Genomic DNA, 12,012 nt, shown 5'->3' with positions numbered 1-12,012 from the left:
TTTGCGATTTATGGCTGCCAGTTTGTTTATTCTGTCATTTTCTTGTTAATTGTTAGCTGCCATTTCGGCAATTAGTCTGTGCAAGTAAACAACAACCTTTTATTTTCATTTACTTTGGCAGCTTCTGTTGTAAGTTAAAGGAAATGGTGAATTGGTTTACAAGTACAGGTTAGGCGCCTTTGTACACGTGCGGCAACAATTAAGATGGCTCACGCGCGGCAACAATTAAGATGGCTCACGCGCGGCAAACTCGAGTATGTTGACAGTCACGCGTTTGGGGCTGGAGGTTCAGTCACGCACGCGCGGGTGAATGCAGCAACAGGATTTCTGTGTACTAGTCACACGCGGAAGCCTGTGAAATGCGTAACTTCATGTTTTTTTGTTGACGCCGCACAAAGAAGATCGCCACAGCCGCTTGTGTCGCAACACAGCCGTTGACAAAATAGACACGCAGCTCATGGACTGAACTCGCAGACAGCCTCTTGGATATTCCTTCTGTTTCCTCTTAATCGCAATAGAACAATCGCCATAGAAGTAAAAGAATTTTGAAGTCAAAGACTCTGTGGAAATCTGTATTTAGCTGTAGAAATTTTGAGTCGCCATTCAACACTTAATATTTGTAACCCCTAATTAATTAATTTTTATTTATTTATTCTCCCTTTAAATTTAAAATTCTTAAATTTAAATTTTTCTTAAATAATAATTTACATTTTATTTAATTTTTAAGAAAATTCGAAATTCTTGAAAATTAAATTTTACGTAAATATTTATTTTTGATTAATTTATTTTTTTTAAGAAAATTAAAAATATTGGAAACTTAAATTTTTCTTAAATATTAAATTAAGGGTACTCAAGGATTGGTAGACTCAGGATTCCTCCGGGCTTTTAGTGGATTTTTATCTTTCGAAGAAAACGAAGACCATTTGCTATTCAGACGGAAAATTCCCGAACACGGAAATTATAAGAAATAGTTTTCTTACTCCAATGGAACTGATTTCAAGACCTACAGACGAAAATTATGGATCTTCCTCAAAGGCTTACTCCATAGGATACCACTGGGTTTTCAGACGCATGAAATGAATGAAATTTCTACGGGTACAGTTTTTCTTAGAGATTTTAAGACAACTCTATGATTACAGATTATACAGTCACACAGTGGTTTGTACCAATGCGATATTTATCCGGGAATCAATGGGTTCATACATGCAGGAATTGTGGAGGTCATAGAGAATAGTGGGGACAAACAAACATCTCAGTTACATGCAGTATAGTTGGAACCTCAGGATAGAACGTAAGAGTTACTGATAGCTGAATCAAAAGAAGCTCAGGTAGAAGTACTTGAGGGACTGGATGTCAGGGTAGTGTTTCACTTGTCAGGGAAGTTTAGTCGCATCAGATTCACAAGGAGTACCTAAGCTATATCCAAGGATCAAGCCTATCTATTCAGAAGCAGAGATTCTTACAGATTCAGTTCAAGGGGTGATTACAAGACTGAGAATGGGACAGATACAAGATTTGATAGTTACAGTTATGACAGGACAAATATGTCAAGTAACTATCTGGGGTTTTGCTACAACGAAACAAGAAGCTTGACAAACAAGGATGTGTAAGGAGTCAGTTGAAGAGTTGAGACAAAGGTGAAATGTTTTCTTTGGGAAGCAACCAGTCAAAACTTATAGTGCAGGGGAAAGTGTTGGGATGGATCAGATGACGAGAATAATAAATATCTTGCTTTCATAGCAATCTCTGAAGATGATCCAACTCACATATCTCAGGTTTCAATTCCTTCAACCACTGCAATATCGTGTCCTCAATATTCAATGCATGATAATATCTTAGTGTTTAAATGTTTAACACTCGCACAAGCATGATAGCATCACACATAGATAATGTTGAGCTAGTTCACTAGATTATTTTTCTGGTAACTAGGATTGATGTTTAACTTGTGTATGTTACTTTAAATGATCTTAAATATGTGTTTGAATATATGTTGAGCACGATTAATTGCTTTAGTGAGGTATATGTTTTTCCAGCATATAAGACCTTTGTTAATGCTTACTCTCTGTATCCTATTACATTGTGATTTATTCATTTGATATGAATTGTTTGTTAAGATGTATTACTTTATAATTGGATTGAGATAGCCAGATGAGATTCTTCAACAGGATTGGACTAGATAGAATTAGTGATTTAATTGTTAATTCTATTTGTTCCAGATCATGCATGTCTTGCTTAATTCTTATGTGTAATGTTTCTGAATGAATGCCATGTATTCTTAATACAATGCTTGCTTATTTTTATGCCATGAATGCATCTCTTAGTACTTGCATTAATTATATAAGAAGCATGTTTAGGTTTACAATAGGCCAAAGTCTGCTAGTCCTACTTATGTAAGGTTGGAACCATTTTCCCCTAGCTTAGAGACAATTCTGTCAATGGTATTTAAGTGGAGAAGATGGTCAGTCAAGGATAAGAATTAGCATGATAAGGTAGCAGCTGTTGTTAGATCTGTTTATAATAAAATATCTAATCCAACTTGACCCAAACTGATAAGTTGGGTACCAAGAACTATTAATCCATTTGTGAGTGCAGGACATAACAGGTCAATTGATTCATATGCATTCTTGGTAATTCATACTCAATGCATCTGATCAAAGAAAGAGCCTCATAATCAAATGTGATCAATAAAAGCTATTTTGTCAGTAATCTTTGGAGATGACAGCAAAGGTTTTCACTATGGGACAAGTTATACAGAAAAGGGATGTCATCATGGATTCAACAATTGCTATCACTGATAACAACTAATCATTGGAGTCACTGATAACAATTGAAGCAACTTCCTTGTTGGAGAATCAAGGCACAAATTCTCTTATCAGATAGTTCTGCATCAAAGAACAAAATGTCAATTCAATGAAGGATTAGTGTCTCATCTGAAGCAGGAAGATTGAGAATCTTGCTCTTCTTAGAGTAAGGAAATGATATGCTCGTGGCTAGACTATCAGGAAAGGTGAAGTCAATGGTTTCTACTGGAAAGCTTCATCTGGCAAAAGTTTAGCTATGGCATTAGAAGCTCTCACCCTTGAACATTAACACAAGGAACATTTTTGAGAAAAAGGGTTAGTGAGAGGACTGCCTCATCTGGAATTTAGAAGATGATAAATGTGAGGCATGTCAAAAAGGGAAGTCAAAGACAACATCACATCAAAGTAGAGATATACCTTAGTGGTGGTGGTTGACTACTCTTATTAAACAAAGAAGTTGTTCGTGCGTTCTCAAGACAAGACATGACAGATGGTGATTGATCACATTAAAGAAGATCAAGCTGGAAGCAACTGTAAAAGAAATGATCTTGTGGTCAGATAATGGAACTGAATTCAAGAAGCAGTTCTGATTAATATCTGTAACATCAAGAATATTTTGAGCCATATTCAGCACTGGAAGCTCCGTGTCATAATGGAGTGGTACAAAGGAAGAACCGGAACTTGATTAAAGCTACAAGGGAAATATCAAGCTAATCAAGACTTTCTAAATAGCAAAGGGCTGAAGCAGTCAATACAGTTTGCAACAAGTTAGATCAAGCCTTGATCATGATGTATACATGCAGACCACTAATGAGTTAATGGCCAATAGAAGCAAACACTGGATAACCTGAAAGTATTTAGAGATAATATTCTACATAAGCAAACAATGAAATGTTTTCAGTTGTATGAAGATCTTGGCATTTGAAGCTAAGACTAGTTAGGATATTTTCCATGGCTACTCAGTGGAGTCTACAACCTACAGGACATTTGTGGTTGATCAACAGAAGGTGATTGAAAGTCTAAGTGCACAGTTCAACAACTCAATGCTCCAAGATGTTAAAGGAGAAATTAATGGTATTAATAATTCATATCCGAGCAGTGGAATGGCAGTGTATAACACAACTCATTATTTCAATGAAGCCATTCAGCAAGGGTAAGGATTTTCAGGAAATCCCAGCAACAGCTTAGGGGGAGCAAAAGAAGGATCAACTAGTCAGACATAACACCACATTGAAAATCAGAGGACACTACAAGAACATATCTGCTGAGACAAAGGGTTTGATATCAATATTATTCCCAGAGTCTAGTTCTTAAGTGATCCAGATGGTGGAGTAATGATTAGCAGGGCTACTGAGCATGAATGATTATTTTTCTATTATTCTATTTGAAGGAAGAAACTAAGAAAATTACAGAAGCTCTGATAGATCCGGATTGATTGAGTGATTACAAAGCAAGATGAACTCAATCAGTCAGCAAGCAGATTGTAGGGAAGCTAGTATCCAAACCAAATGACAACTTTGTAATTGGTACTAGGATAACCAAAAGTCAATATTGGATGACAATGGCATTGTTACGAGGGACAAGGCCAAACTGGATGCTAGGTTATTATCTGGAAGCAGTATCGGATAGAAAGTACCAGTGACGGGACTTGAGGATATTATGACATATCAAGCACCTGATGCACATTCTACCTGGAAAGTGCACTCCTGGTTGGTGAGTCAAAAGAGGAAGTCAATGCAAAATAGTTCATGGACTTTGCAATAGCAGATCAATTGGACTCTATATATCTCTTCTTCACAAGCTCACTTCAGGTTGGTATGAACTAGTATACTACTCAAGCAATCGTCAAGGACATGGTATGGCACTCTAACTGAAGTTACAGTTTAATATGAACTATTAAAGTCGTCATATTAATAACTCTCTTATCACTAGGCACAAACATAATGTTATATATATGCTCTGATATAATGATAATGTTATATGTTGGTCTACTAACAAAAACTTGTGCAAGATTATTTGCTAAGTAATTGCAGAGTAGGTATGGAGGAGCATGTTGGAAAGGTTGCAATTTTTTTTGGAATTACTTCAAGCAAGCCAAAAGAACAATTCTTTTAGGAGCACACGTAAACCAAGAGAATGATGGCAATACAAGTAAGTTAAGGATCTTTTGAAGATGTAAAATTTGGAAGATTCTGAACATGCCAAGACTACTACCAACAGAAACCACTAAAGCTTGATCAATGCAACTCAGGTAATTATTACAAGCTATAGAGGTATGACGAGCTCACTCTTTTACTCAAATGCTAATAGACAACATGTAATGTTCTCAAGATGCCAATGTGTAAGGTTCCAAGTGGATCCTAGAAAATCCAATCTTATAGCTATTAACAAGATTATTAGATATCTTAAGGGACTACCAACTCCTGGAGCAAAGTACCCTAAAAATATTATGCTTACCATGTTTGGCTATATAGATACAGATTATGCAGATTGTAAGAAAGACAGGAGAAGCATCTCTGAAGCTGTCAACCTAAGGGACAGGAGAAGCATCTCAGGAAGCTGTCAACTTCGTGGAAGAAGATTGATTTCTTGTTATGATAAGAAACAACCTCAAATCCAACAATTCTGTGAACATTCTATGACAAGGCACCTTCACACCAAGTATCATTACTTTAGAGAGTATCAAAGAATTACTTGCAGAAACACTTATTAAATCACTTGTTAAAATTAATCTTTCAAGACTGGTTTGTAAGTGTGGGATATCATTCATTGCATATTAGTTGGAAATCCCATCTGTAAGGAATTCTAAATATAAGTTCACAAGTATTAAATCTTCAATATTTAAAGGACTTGTGAATTTATCAGTAATCCAGTACCTCGTACTTAGTGCTACTATCTTGATTATCATGATTACAATGTCATATATATTTGTGGTAGTTAAGTATTATAGCATCAAGTTTGAATATTATTTTAACTGATTTAAATTATGACTGTAGACAATTCCATTCCATATCAGTCTCATGATTTAAATTATATTAAAATAATATGCAACATAGTTATTTGTATCATGTACGAATAATTGTGATACTTTTAGTATTAGTGATGTTATTTAGAATTTTTGTTCTAAGTAATTAATGCTTATTTCTAAAAATCACTGATATTGAAAGTTGAAGTATTTTCTAAGTGATGTGTATAAAACTTTCAATATTTTATATGCTTAGAAAATATTTCTAAAATTACTAATTATCCAGAGAGTGATTGCCATGTATATAAGTCATATATCCTATTGGTGAATATTCAAGGATAATTATGAAAATATTTAAGTGCTAGTATCTAACTCATAGATATTTAGTATTTATTTATTTAATATTTATTTTGAGTAGTTTGAATTGTGGAAATTGAAGCAATTCAATGATTTTATTTGCTCCATAATTCAAACTAACTTAAAATAAATAAGCAACATGATTGATTATAACTAAATCTGTCAACAATTGATATCTAGTATATTGATTGTAACTTATGTGTTATAAGTTAATTATGAGATTTTGGTTTTAGTGAATTTAGAAATGTTTACATCTCAAGAATTCACTGTAATCAGAATCATGATTGTAGCATGATTAGTTGTATGCTAATTCTTGACTTATATCAGTTAATGATATTTAGTTAAGAGTTTAACTATGAACTAATTATGAAGTATTAGTATTTGTGACATTACTTAGAACTCCTCTAAGTAATTAATGCTTATCTTCAGTCACTTATACTAATATAGAAAGTGTGGAAATTTTTCTTTAAGTACAACTATGGTTAAAATGTTTGATTGCTTTATTAGAAGTAACCATATGTTGTCAAGTTAGAATAATTTTTATACTTATTTGCAAATTCCTAAACACTTTGATAATAGATGCAATACTCGATAGATCAAAGTATATGAAACTTAGAATATTTTTCTAAGATTGCAAACAAGTCAAGGTTGGTTAATGTTGCTTTATTTATCGAACCAATATTGTTTGAGATATTACAGTTGTTAGGAGTTAACAATTGTATGATATATGAAATTGAATGCTGATGTCTTTTTGATAGACAATTGGTATTTAATTCATTGATATCTTATTTTAATATTTAAAATAGGATGCAATATAATTATTGGTATCCAGAGTACTTGACAAGTATCAAACAATGATAAATTATTAATATTTTGTTGCAGATAATTGTGAGATTTTAAGTTCTAGTGGATTTACATGCTTTGATATATCTGACAGATTCACTACAATTTGAAATTAGAAGCATAGTCATTCTTATTAAGATTATTTATCAATAAACAATTTTGTTGATTATAATCTTATAAAGATAGATTATGGAGCTTTTGACGTGAATGAGAATTGCTTAGACTTTATCCTAAGTGATCAATGCTTTTACAAAAACTCATTGACATTAAAAGACAAAATCTTTCTTTCTCTTCTTAATACTACTAGGTCATCAATCTGTGTCTTATCAAATCATTTATCTTTTTAGACATAAAAACAGACTTGTGCACTCGAACAGTTTTAGGAGAAAATCAAACTTCTTTCTACATTGGTGATTACTTATTTCATTAAAATCTTTGTGAAATCACTACTGTATATCATTTCTCTCAAAAGATTAAATGCATAATTTTCATTCATTATAGATCTTAAGTGCATTTTATCTCTATATTGCCATATGTTTTGTGATACAGGTTCAGCCTCCAATGATCTACTTTCATTTGATAGTCATGAGGTTGAAAACCCACAACTTCTATCCCAGACTGTAAAGACAAACACAGATGCAGAACCAACCAACACTCTTGTACCCCTAAAATAAAGTATGAATGAGCGTGAGGGAGAAAGTGCCTTATTACACCACATAAGGAAGGTTCTGAAGTCAACCCAGCAGATCTGTCTCCTACAAAGTTGAGTAATATTAAAACTGAGGCAACTGCTAGCCCCCATACATCTTCTTAAAAAGATGTAATGGCTGAAAAGGCACAGAAACAATTACTAGATTCATCATCTCAATAGGATGCGTCTATTGAAATTCTCCTATCGGCCAGGGTATCCGATGTAGTGTCACCACCTCAAACATAAACAATTCTTGATGCACAAGGAAAGGTTACACACACAAAGGACGAGTTGACGGAAACAAAAGTTTCTACCATTTTACGATCATATTTGATTGTTCAAGGTTCTTTAATGGAACAATTGCCTTTACAGGTGTTAGGAGAGGATACTGATCCAATAGCCATATGTCAGTGGTCAGTGTCTACCTCCCCAGGACTAATAAACCTGGATGCATCTGCGGATAGTGGATCTGACATAGGTGCAGATCGACAACTTGTTGACAATGATTCAGATTTTACCTGATGAGTTAAAAAGAAATGTCTTCACAGACATTAGAAGGGAACTTTGATCTTTATGCTAAATTCTTTGGATCATTGTTTACCTTCCCAGAGTTCAAACCTGGAACCCTAAAAGGGAAACTGGCAACTTGTAGATTATGACTCAGATTCATCTGACGAGTCTAACAAGGATGGGGATTTGCGAACTCCCATTGCACCACCTGTGACCTCCTTAAGGATGGTTAAGGTGATTTTCCTTGCAGGTACAACTGGATTTTGGAGCTATGAGAGGAGTGATACACTTGTGAGAATGAGTGTAAACACGAGTGGAGAGAAGAGTGAAACACTTGTGAGGCACATGAAACGGAATCACACACTCACAGTGAGGAAGAAAGACAAAAAACATATCCCATTCCCTATCCCTAAACATGGTTCTTGATACTTCGGGTTTCGAATCTGTTTATGACTGGAACCTAACTTTTAGGGACCTAACATTTACAGATTGGATTAGAATTCCTCAGGACTTTTGGTAGCTCACAATTGGTAACACTTGGTGATCTCATATTTGGGAGGTATAAGGAGTTGGGAAGATTGGTGAACATGATGATCAACAGTGAAGTCATTCTTGCATCATTTAAAGGGACATGGTTGATTAGACTCTGACTTGTTATTTCTTTTCCAACCAAGTGAAATATGAGAACTCCTTCAGACAACATACATTTCTTCTCTAAGGGGGAGATAAAAGTTTATATAATAGTTTGGAGGATTTCTCAACTAAGGGGGAGAAATAGCAGGGAGGAAAGAAAAAGGTAAAGCACATGTACACTACACCACACCATTGTTGTTTGTAACTACGGATCCTATTGTACGGGAGAGGTGGTAAACACAAGATGATTTCCTAGTGATCAGAAGAAATGTTTGGTTCATCACTATTCTTCATAAGGGGAGAAGCTGTTTTCCAAAAAAGGGAATACCATTAGTTCTTATCAGCGGATTCTATTGTACGGGAGAGGTAGTAGATGAAGGTGATCTTCTTTAAGCAGTTGACTCTCATAGGGGGAGAAGCAAGAGAGATATGCACTTCTCAACAGGAAATGTGGTTGTACAAAAGAAGCTGCTGATGATTACTTCAAGACTGAGAAATGTTATCTGGCAGAGATTTGAAGAACCAAGGAAATGAAGATGAAACTACTTGAAGATCAGTTCAGTACTAGAGGAACAAGCATCTTTCATTTCAGTTACTCAAGAAATCTGAAAATGCAGTATTTGATCCAGAAAAACAGTAGCATTATTTATAAGTCCTGGTACATTACTTTTTCTACTTGTTAGTTGAGTTATCCTCTCTATTTAATTTGTTTGTTAAGTTTGACGATCAAATAGGGGGGATTGTTGGTGAGACTGCGTAGCTATATGAACAGTTACGTGCTAACTCAACATGATAACAACACTAGAACATGACAGGTTAATAATACTACGTCTACACAAGAAATCAGGAAGAATGAAGACAAGGCAAATAAAAAGAATCAGAAGATTATAAGAAAGCCTGAAGTCTGTCTACAGGTCACTGAAAAAAGTTCATTAATATGATCATGCCTCAGTAAAGAACAAAGGTTAAAGACTTTCAGGGTTTCAGAAATATTGAAGATTCAGTATACAAGTGCTACCGGAAGATTTCAGTGTATTGGCATTGATTGAAGATAGACAGTGTTCGAAGCATAGGAATCTGAAGAATTGAAGACAGGGTATAGACAGAGGTTAATGAAGATGTTGTCTAAAGTACTAGAAAGGATTCTAGTGAAAGTACAATTGTTTATTGACAGTCAGTGTCTGAAGCGATAAAGTTGAGGCAAGCTTAATAATGTAATCAAGGCTATAATACGAAGACCTGAATCAAGGTTAGTCGTCTGTGAACCAGACCAGTTGCACTAGGCATCAACAGCTCATGAAAGGAATCTGGGTATTATTTATAGAAGAATTGTTAAGTTGAGGAACGTACTTGGATTGACCGTTTATCTGTTAAAGTACGAGAAAAGGTGTGCGGGATATATAGCTAAATAGCTCAGGGGACTGGCTAAACTCAAAGTTTAATTGATAAATTAAATAAATTTATTTAGTGAACTTTAATAAAATTTATTTGATAAACTTAAAATAATTTATTTTATAAACTTTAAATAAGTTTATTTTATAAATCTAAATTAGTTTATTTATATAAGTTATATTTAAAGTTTATTTTATAAATTAATTTAATTACAATTTAAACTTAAAAAGAAAAAGAAAACAAAAAAAAGAAAAAGAGAAAAAGAAAAAGAAAACAAAAAAAAGAGGAAAAAGAAAACAAAAAAAAAGAGAAAACAAAAGAAAACAAAAAAAGAAAAAGAAAAAAAAAGGAAAAGAAAAATAAAACAAAAGTAACCAGGGGTGACAGGTCGCCACACAAGTGGTAGGTTGTTTTTGGTTAAGTATATTTACATATACTAATAGCCCCTGTGGTCGCCACAGGGAGTTAGATTATTAGTTTAGTTTTACAACTAATGTACCTGTACCCCCTGTCGCCACATAGCAATCTCCTGTAGCCACAGAACTACTTGGTCGCCAGAGAAAGGTTGTCGCCACACAGAGTTCTCTCAACCTCAGCCATACAATTTTATTGTGTATAAAGACTACACTTTGCAGCAGATCTGAATAAGTTATGTTTATCATCTTCTCCAACAAAAAGAGAGCTGATAAAATAAGAAGCGGAGATTTACAGAGAAGCTCCGTGTAATAACCCCAAAATTTTCAACTTTTTGTAACCCTTGTGAATAGTGTTTTAGCTGAATGAGAAAACTTTTCACGCCACACTATGTAGGGGTTCTGTTATGGATATTCTGGGATATTATTAGTATTCTATGTAGTATATAAGTGTATGTAAAGATCGTCAGAATCCAATTCCGAACACTTTGGTTTTTCCCGGAAATCCACTAGATACGGAGAGAATTGAGTATAAGGTAACAGGATAAAAAGGATTTAAATTAAAGGATTATAATAGAGGATCATAAAAAGGAATATAATGTATTGAGAAAGGTTAAGGGAACCTAAGTAATAAGATCCCGGGTATGATCCTTCAAACGATAAACGAGAACGAAAGTTAAGCGAACCGTATAACAGATCAGCGGTCATTAGGCAAACGATTAGGAAGTTAATCAAAGGGATTAGTGGGAATGATGTCATCCAACCAATAGAAAGGGGACAAGGAGGGAAAGATGACATCACCACATGACACAAGCATGACATGGGAATGAAGGAGGTGTGGTGGCTTTGTAACCACACAAATTCAAGGGCAAGAAGGTAATTGACTAAATCAAACACAAAAACAAATCAACCAAGCCAAGCAAATTCATTCTTGATCAAAATCAAAAAAGAAACCAAGGCCTTGTTCATCTTTGCTCTCGGCTTTTCACTATTCAAAAGGCAAGAAAAATTCAAAAATCAAAGATCCAAGCTTCCTAAATTGGTGAGTAAATTCCCTAATCATCTTCATGCTTAGTTAGGGCTATATCATGAGTTTAAGCCATCAATTCCTTCTCAATCTTCTTCATTTAATCAAAGAAGAAGACTATGAATAGTGTTTTCAAGTTTTTAACTTGAAGTTTTTCTTGTTTTCCTTGAAGATCCAAGCATTCCTAAGACTTCTCAAAGCTTCTTAAGGCTTCCTAGCTCCTCCCACCACTTCAAGGAAGGTATACCATCTCCAAACCCTAGATTCCTATATATTATAAGATGATTTTGATTAGTAGGGTGCTATTGTAGCTTGTTGTTGTGATTTAGAGTTTGGGATTTGAAATGGTAGTGAAATGGAATGGTGAATGTTGTGGTTTT

The sequence above is a fragment of the Apium graveolens genome, chromosome 7 (assembly GCF_009905375.1).
Source record: "Apium graveolens cultivar Ventura chromosome 7, ASM990537v1, whole genome shotgun sequence".
Classification (NCBI taxonomy): domain Eukaryota; kingdom Viridiplantae; phylum Streptophyta; class Magnoliopsida; order Apiales; family Apiaceae; genus Apium; species Apium graveolens.
Note: the sequence above shows the minus strand (reverse complement) of the source record.